Here is a 9,768-nt window from a genome sequence, read left to right on the forward strand (position 1 = left end):
TTAGCACCCAATGCCTCCTTCCGAAGTCTCAGCCTCTGAGATCCTTGAAAAAACTAATTCAAGATTTGTACTAATAGATTAGTAACTTGAGAGTATCCTAGACCCCAGTACCAAATGTCTTCATTTTAAACAACTGTGGAGAAAGGGCCATAATTGGCCCAAAGAAGAGGTTGCTTAAAGGTAGGATTCAGGGACTGTCACACCAGAAAGTTTTTAATGGGGGGATATCTCCCAGCCAGTCTTCAAAAGCACATCATATCCACAGGTCTCTACCCTTCTAGGGCATCATCTCCACTTCCATGTCCCCATCCCCCCCCCACTATGTTGGCCCCTCACCTCCACATAATAACCAAACAGTAATTATTCATGCACCAATGATAACCTATCTTCTCCCTTTAGAGAGGAACAATATCCAGCTCTTCCCCCTTCTTCCACTGTTGGCAACAGCTAGTATTTACTAAATACCACAAATTGCCCCAACTTCTAAATGCTTTACACACATTAAGTGATTTCATTCTCATTCCACCTGTGTGAAATAAGTACTATAGCCACCCCCCCCACCCCCCCACCGCACCCCCACCCCCCGCTTTTCTTTTTTACATGTGAGAAAACTAAGACACAGAAAGCTAACTAGCCAGGTGCCCACAGCTGACAGGTGGCAGGGCTCATCCGCTCTGGCAGCCAGGCTTCTAACTGTGTATTCTTGACCACCACACTTGACTGATTTTGCAGGCCACATGTGATGTTACTCCATTAACCTTTCCTCATTTTAACCTGAGGAATTGGATCACATCCTCTCCCAGCCTGTTCCCTCCCTGACGCTGAGTCTCTCATTCAGGTTTTGGTCACTTTGCCATCTCTATTAACCTGATGGCAGAAACTCTCATTGTAATCATCATTTTCAACACCATGGGCTTCTTCTATATTTACAGGGCACAGAACCAGACTTTTCCTCCACCACTGGTAAAAATTGTTGAATATTTTTAACAAGGCCATCTTGTTTTTCAAAAGAGAACAAACTGGAAGAAGGAGGTGTTTTTTTGCCCAGCTTCATTATAGAACTAGGTTGCATCAGGAGACCTGTGTCTATTTCTGCTGGAGCTGTTACTTCTCTGACGCTTCAAAAGAGCCTTGCCCCTCCTGATGCTAAGTTCTCTTCCCAGGGGAAATGCAGGCAAAAACACTGCTATCGGATGATCTTTTTAAAAATTCTATTCATTTCATAGTCGTTACTTAGCACTGGTTTTACTATTAATAGTGAAATTCAAGGAGAACCTGTGAGAAAGGACAGGGTTGGACTGTATATTTAAAGGCAAAAAAAAAAAAAATGAAGAAACAAGAAGATTTCATACTGAATTGAACTTTCCAAACAATACTTTATAGAGATGAATACAGAAGAATTCATTTGGTTGTACAACAGGTACTGAAAACTGAACCACTTAAGAGACCAATCACTAATTCAATAATTCAGCAAATATATATTGAGAGCCAATTGTGTAAAGTTCACTAAGCACTTATTTTTGTGCCAAGAACAGTGTCAAATACTATACATCGATCATCTTATTTAACTCTCACAACCAAATCTCTGAGCAAATATTATTCCATTTTGCAGATGAGAAAACTGAAGAGGGTGAATAACTTGCAGTTGATGGCTGGGTTGTGCAGCTCATAAATTGGCAGGACCAAGATTTAGGTCCAGATTTGTCTGACCATATAGCCCCAAATTCTTAATCATTATGCTTTTACTATCCTCCAAGAAGGGAAATAAGAAAGAGAAATAAGAGGTATTTATTGCTCTCAAAGAGCTCGCCAGCTGATAGGGAAGAGGACACATTTAGGAATGACCATAATGCAAGGGGGAGTAGAGTACATCACCCAGGAGAGGAAGATACTGGCATCTAAAGGACCTTAGAAGAGGAAAAGAACATTTCTGGCCAGAGGAATCCCAGCCAGCTTCATGGAAGAAGTGGGATTTAACTGAGTTCTAAGAGATTTTAACCAAGAGGTTTGAAGAGAGAGCATCCCAGCCAAGGGGATGCCCAGAGAAGCAGAAGCTGGGAGGACAAGTCTATGAGGACCTTACAGAAACAGTAAGAAACAAACCAAGTCATGCTCACTACTAATGTCTCTCGTCCTTCTAATAGATGCTCAGGAACATGTAAAATAAATGAATTAATTTAAGAAAGATAAGTAGAGAACAGGCTTTGGAAGATGAGTATCAGAGTAAGAGATTGGATATTCTTCTGTGAGCAACATAAAACATAAAACTTTCAAGAGAGGGACACAATCTGAGCTTTACGTTAAGTCGTCCTGTCAAAGGACAGATTGGCTTATAGAGAAACTCAAAGACAGGAAGCTGATAAACAGTCTGTGCAAGAAGGAATGAAGGTGTTAGCCATTAAGATAGAGAAGAGGAATGGACTGCAAAGAGCTAAACCCAGAAGAACTTCCTCTTTCCCTATAGCCCCTCTTTCCTCACCTCATCTGCATGCAATAGAAAGTGCTTATATTGATGCAAATAGCACTGGGTGTGAATAGTGCTTCAACAGAAAAGGAAAAAGAAATATTTCATTAATCATCTTAATATTGTATCTCTATGCTCAACCATTGGATATTCCCAAACATTGGCCTGGAAGTTTCCAAATATCTACATGTTGGGAAATAATTAAAGTCCAAATATCCCAATTTTTGACTGAGGTGGTTTTTTGTGGGGGCTTTTTGTTGTTGTTGCCTCAGGGTTTCTGTGCTGGATAAAGCCAAGATCATCTTCAAATTACCACCAAAGTAACATTTCACCAGTCAATGGTCATCTTTTTCAACTTTCTGCCCTGATAAGGGTTTCACCTACACTCATCTAAGCCTGAGAGTGTTGGTCACATTCTCTAAATTCTGCAGAAAAAAACAGGCAACTGTGGAGTCTGGCCCTGCATCCTACAGTTTCACAGTCGGGAAAGTCTTCACTGTTGTTAGTATCCCATTTCAAGTTCAAAGAATCTCAGCAAAATACTCCATATTGAAACATTAGCCAACACCAGCAAGATGATGGAGTAATGGGGCTACAGGAGACCAAAACAAGACCTATTGTTTGGTCTCCTTCCCTATTCTTCCTGGAATAGAGAACCCAGAAGAATATGGGCCACATGTATCCAGTTCCTTTCTTCTAGGCTCACTGTTTCAATGTGCCATTCTGTCACAGAATGGGAAAAGAGGGAGGCTAGATAAGTTCATCCCAAACCTTCCCCTCTGTGGAGTGAAAGCTCCTTCTCAGTGGAAATACACTCAGATCTGAGATGAGTACCGATTGATAGGAATTATGTCCACCCTGTATTATTAAGTGAAGACTGCTTCAAAGCAAAATTGGAGAGGGGAACTCTACTTCTACTCCCAAGTGTTAGCCATGCTTAATTCTTTTAAGTGGGATTACGAGTATTTCTTTAGTCTTCTTTTTCTTTACCTATACTTTCACATTTATAATTAAATAAAAAATTTCCTCTTGCAACAACTTTTAGTTTCAAAATTGTAACAATAAGTACAAAAAATATATTGACAACAGCTGAGTACTCAAACCTTTATGGCATAACAATTTTGTGGCAGTGCCATGGTTTACCAAAAGCAAGGCTGGGACACAGCTGAAAGGGTCTGGAACAATTCCCCAGCCCAAGGCTCCTTACTCCTGATGCTACCATTCATCTCTACCACCATCACCACCTATAAATAGGACACATGAGGTCCCCAACAGATACTCAATTCCCCCCACCAGTAAGAGCCAGAAACACAGAAAGACCATCTTCATTCTCTTGTCTTCCAACATACTGTCCTCCTTGGTCCAAACCCTCATCTATTGAAATTATGCCCATCCTAGTGGCCACAGAGGACACTTCCTCATCACAGAGATGCCTTAATCCAGTATCCTCTTCCCTGGACAAGTTACAAGTTTCCTTAGCAGCAAACTTTCCCAACATGTTGAGCTGTCTTCCAATGATCAGTCTAAATGTTGCCTTCCTCATAAAACTTATGAATGCCATGTAAGAAACAGACACTGGAAAGAACATGATCCAACCACACCTCAACTGGCTTTCTCCTCCCTGTGCTCACCCCTATGATTCAACTACAAAGAAAACAAACCAAAAGACATAATCCCTTTCAAGGTCTTGTATCCTTTGTAAGCAAATCTGTCACAAATGGAATGTATTGCAATTTAATTTCCTGATGGCATGTATTAGAATGAGGTCAGAATGTATTTTTCAAAATGTTGAATCATTTTATCCATTTTCCCTGCTAAAGCATCTCTTCAATGCATGTGCCCATTTAAAACTATTTTCTTTAACTATTCTCTTTAAGTACCAAGAGCAATGATTATAACTTCAGTAAAAAGTAGGATGTTGACCTATACTTTTCTCATAATTGGCCATTTCTAAAAGAGATCAAAGTGATTTGTAGGTCATACAGACAGAAAGCATACCTTTTAGAACTGAGATGGAACTTTAAAAATAAAAAGGAAACCAGCATATGTACTCCCACTAAGCCTTCGCTTTATCTTCTTTCTTTTGGGGTGAAGGCAGGTTGGGAAGAACTGCTGCTAGGTCTTGATTCAAGATGCTCTCTGGCTAAGGAACAGAAATTAAAGCCACCAAAAGAAGGTCCAGGGTGCAGTTGATATGACTTCCCCAGATGTCCTTCCCAAACCCAGTGGTCACTCCATCTTCTAACAAGCTGCTGTGCACGTATCTGTGGTTTTGGCTTCACCCAACAGTGTGGAAACTGCCTAATCTTCACATACAGTTGTCAACTATAACCTCATCTTTATCTTAACAGCCCCTTAAAGAAAAGAGAAACAATAAAAGAATATGCTCTTCCTGTTAAGCTCAACAATGAGCACAACAGTTGATTAGCTCACTTTCAGTATGACCAGTTGGGGTCTAGGTATTATTTTATGAATGGCAGCCACCATCATATGGAAAGCATGACTGTGCTAAATAACAGGTTTATAAGTCAGAGAGATAATGCATACAGTGCTAACCCAAATGCCTGTAGGAGCCCAGCAGGGAACAAAGAGCAAGGGAAATTGAGGGTAGGACACAGGGAGAGATGGGACCCCAGAGGGAATTCAGTGTGCCCTCCCATTGAGAGGCGACAGGGGATTGCAGCTAAGTGCCAACAAGAGTTCAGTGCTGTCAAATTTGATTTTTCCACCATGAAAGACCTGTCATCTTTCTTAGATGCTTAGAGTTAGGATCAGATTAACATGGAGGCTCCAAGGTTACTTGGATGCTTTCAGAACAGAGATTCAGTTGACTGCTAGAAGGGACTATTCCCAGAAACCACAGCCCAGCAAATCCAAAGATCTGTTAACTACCCCAAATCTTCCTATTTCTATACTCAAAGAGTAGCATGTTATCACAAAGGGACTAGTTTCAGGAAATATTTTGGAACAAGAGTATTCCTCAGACTGTATACCACAATAGTGACTGCCTATACAGCCTGTCCTAAGGCCTAGCCTGAAAGATGGTTCAGCTTGCCTCTTTTTAGGGAAGACACCAGTTACAACCAGTGCAAAAAAAAGGGGGGGGGGGGTAACTAAAATAATTGGGGAAACAGAGGGATTTCCATGTTAAAAAATTTTTTTACACAAGTCTCTTTGACCAAGGAAAGGTTCAATTAGAGAAGACTTCCCATATCTGAATTATGTAAATTCCTTGATTTGCATTACTTATCACACACTAGGTTAATGACAAATCCTTACCACATTTCTGCTGTTTACATCTCATTCTGCCATTAAACCACTTAGACAGTTGTCAAGAGGGAATGATCCATCAGACCTTTCCCTTCTCATGCAATGATGACACAATTCTTAATAACACAAGACCTGAAGTTACAAAAACTGTTTTCTCAAAAAGGATGTTTGAGCTCCTCCCGTGCACCAGTCTTAGACACTGGGGGAAAAAATGGATAAAGCAAAGTCCTTGTTCTAATGTGAATTCCAGTCTGAGTGGGTGTCAACCATATAAAAAACTAACCAAATGACAATGTGAGAAAAAACATGTGTCTGAAAAAAAATGCTATGGCATTACTGGCGTGGGAGTCCCAAATTCTGCCCAGGAGGTAGAGAGAGGGACATTTGAGCTAGCCTTTAAATGACTGAAATATAGGAAGGGTTGTTCCAGAACAGGACACCTTGTCTAGAATTTCATATTCATAAAATCCATTATCTGGTTACTAAGTAATTACCAAGTAAATTTTTTATTTGGTTTGCTTTCATTTGGGATTTTCTTTTGTTTGTTTCTTTGTTTGGGCTTTATTTTTGTGAAGAGCTCCTAAAATTTATAAATTCTTTTACTAAGTCCCATACTGTCCTTGAATTTAGTTGGGGTCAAATTATAAATGTTTCTCATCTCTTTCCCTAGCTACTTTCTTTAAATAGGATCCCATAAAGTGACACAATGACATTTAATAATAAACCCAATGCATAAAACTGCTGAAGTGTTTGAAAAATATAAAAGCTTTATGACAATACATATCAAATGATACAGAATATGAAAAGTCCTGGAACATTAGCAGGATTGGCTAGAAATAAACCTATCATAAATTAACTTCAGTTTTATGTAAGTGGAAATGGCAACTATATGGAAACAGAGGAAGATTCTTCAAAACCAATACTTTTCATGTTACTTGATTGATGTCCCAATACTATGGACAGCCTGTTGTCATTTGATGATTGTGACAATCTATTTAATTCTTGAGTCCTTAATTATGGTACTTCCCAGGGGATGATCTATGGGTGAAAAACTATGAGTATTTTTTTGTAGCACAACAAAGCAGTCAGAAAAACAAGTCTCAGATTCTGTAAAAACATGAGAAAACATAGCATGTATTTTCAGATTTATCAATCCACATGCCTTTAAGATAATTATCATTTGTCATTTTGGTTTATACTTAAAAAATCTGATAAAATATAGACAAGATTAAGTCAAATGCTTTCAGCAGGCCTTAATGAATTCCCCCCGCTAATGTTTACATTACTAGGCTATCTATTTGTACATCATCTGTCATTTATTTCCAAGGGGTTCTATTTTCTGATATGATACTTACTGTGTGTTATAAATCAGCTAATTACACAATAACCTTTACCAGAAGCAAAACCCAAATTACATGGATTTCAGGTCAGTTATTTCTAATCCTCATTTTAAATTACATCTGTCTCTTAAGTCAGAAGAAGAAAAGAGAGGCAGTTGTAAACAAGCCACCTACAGCAAGAGCCAATTGACGGATTTGTTTTGTTGGACAATAATAGTTCATAAGAGCTGTAAAGCAAATGATTTATATTTTCATAAACTAAATGCTGTGTATAAACACATTATTTTCATTCCTAGCTAATGATACAAGTCAGGCTGGACTTACTGTCTTTGCCTGGTGAATTGCTTATGATATAGAGAAATAATCTCTAATGGTTTCCAAAATGCTTTCCTTGGAAAGAAATGGATAATTGAGGCAAATAACCCACTGTTTCAATGTTTATACCTGTTCAAATGGGTTCAAAATCCTAATTTTGTTTTTCTATTTTTGATTGAATGTATGAGGTCCAAAAATTGCCTCTGTGATGGAAAATGTTCTGCCTTGACGTATTCTGTGATCTTTGGGCAAAATATGTTGAATGATGAAATGTCAGTCCCCTTTTTTCCCCTTCCTACCCCCGACCCCCCATTCCTACTCTTTCCCTCACTACCATTATAGTATTTGGCACATTCATGATTCCTAGAACACCAGACGAATGTAGAGCAATTGATGTTTAAAAGAGGGTGAGTTAGGGAGAATGACTTCCCTCTTTTCATCACTTGTTAGCATATGAGGGGAGAAAGGTATTCTTCATCATTTTTGGTAGATGGGCCATGTAGGTTAGCCCACACACTGGTTTGTGAACTGATTTTTCCAATCAGATGAGTCAGTAGAGATTGGATTGTTCATTTCCTCGAGAGGATATTTGTCCCTATGGTTCTGAAAAAAAAGGCATAGTGCTTTTTTACCACCAAGCTCCATAACAAGGAAAGCCCTTGCTGTGATCTTCCTCATGTGCTTTTCTTTTCTTTTTTTTTTAGAGGAAAATGTCTCACTATCACCCACTTGTATCATGCAACACAAACTGTATATGAATGCTAATAAGTGAAAATGTGTTTGGCCAAAATCAAACAGTTACATATCCTGTTCTAGAGTTTCAGGACCCTCCCAGGAAGGAATAAAGAGGTGCCAGGTCTCCTCTTAGGCACTATTCTTATTTTCTTTACCTGTGGTTCCTTCACGGACACACCCCTTTTAAAGTGAATGCAGTGACAACAAACCCCTCACGAAGACTCGCACAAAGTCATGGAAAGGAGAATCATCGATTTCTGAATCCATCCTAGATCCTTTATTTCTATCAGAGTGTTTTTCTGATTCAAAGAGGAAAAAACATTTCTACACACTTAGCAACCGGATTCTCATCTATCAGATCTAATAAGGGCTAATATATTCTTAAGTGATGAAGAAAAGTGTTACAGGGAAGCAAAGGTCAAATCTCTGGGCTTTCAGGAATTTGAAAACAGCCTATGAAAATACAGCCCTTTCCCCCATCATGGGATAAACCACAGACAGCACTTTTCAAGGAGGGTCTACAACCACCCTCCGACCCCGCAGAACAAGTATGTTTGGGGAATGATGCTGAGTATCCATTATGTCAAAAGCCTCGGGGAAAATTTTGGTCCTCCAACTATTTTTTTTCCCCCTCTCTCAGAGACAAAGTTTAGAAAGAACTTTTTAATGCTGGCTCTCTTCACCTTCACCTCCCCCTCAACCCTCTCACTGGATTTGTGTAGTCTCATCTCTCCTCCTCTCCCTACAACAGTCTCCCCAACTCCTAACAAATCCTTTGGGTCCCTATTTAGAAGCTGCCCTTTTTTCGAGATGGCTTTGCCTGTCGACCTCCCCACCAAACTTAGCACTCTGACTTACCATTTGTTACAGTACTTATGACACTCTCTGGTCATCATCTACTTTCAAAGGGGACCTTAACATCAGCCATAGAGAGTTTCATACAGACCAGAGTCTGGCTCTCAGGCTAACAAAATCAGAAAGCAGATTTTGACAACACATCAAGAACACACTCATTTGCTAATGACAATCTCACAGAGCCCATTGTGTAAATCAGAAAGTCAGTTTATTCATAATAAAAATAACTGGCGTTTGCACCAGAGTATACCCATTCTTGCATCCAGCTTACAGAAATCAAATCTCAGGTTGCCTGGAGAACATGGGACCCGATAGAGGCAAAGAGAGCAAGTCCTACAATTCAAAGGTCATAGCTTCTTGTTAAGCCTGCCTTCACCTCCAACAAAATCCCAGGCCAACAATGATACCCAAACATAGTAAGTCTATTGGATAATGCTTACTCGCTTTACACTGGATACTGCTTGGACAGGCACTGGCAATATTTGCCTCTAGACTCTGCTTTTCTGTTTTCTATACATTGACTAAACATTCTAATCAACAGCTTTCTTTTAGAAATTTTAGTGTAGGCTGCAATTCGAGTCCTGCTGACCTTGGACCTACTCTCTTTGGCATACCTCCAATCTCTTCTGTATTGAATTGTCAGTCTAATTCAACCTATTTCCAAATTCTGGGCATTGTTCCCTGTATCTCCTACAATGACCAGTCTGACTCCCCAGAACCCCTACAGACTTAAATCTTACACCAAAACCTGTTAACAGTCTCAAAGAAACTAAAGAATCCTAGGCTGAC

This window comes from Panthera leo, chromosome C2 (genome assembly GCF_018350215.1).
Source record: "Panthera leo isolate Ple1 chromosome C2, P.leo_Ple1_pat1.1, whole genome shotgun sequence".
In the NCBI taxonomy this organism is placed as follows: Eukaryota; Metazoa; Chordata; class Mammalia; order Carnivora; family Felidae; genus Panthera; species Panthera leo.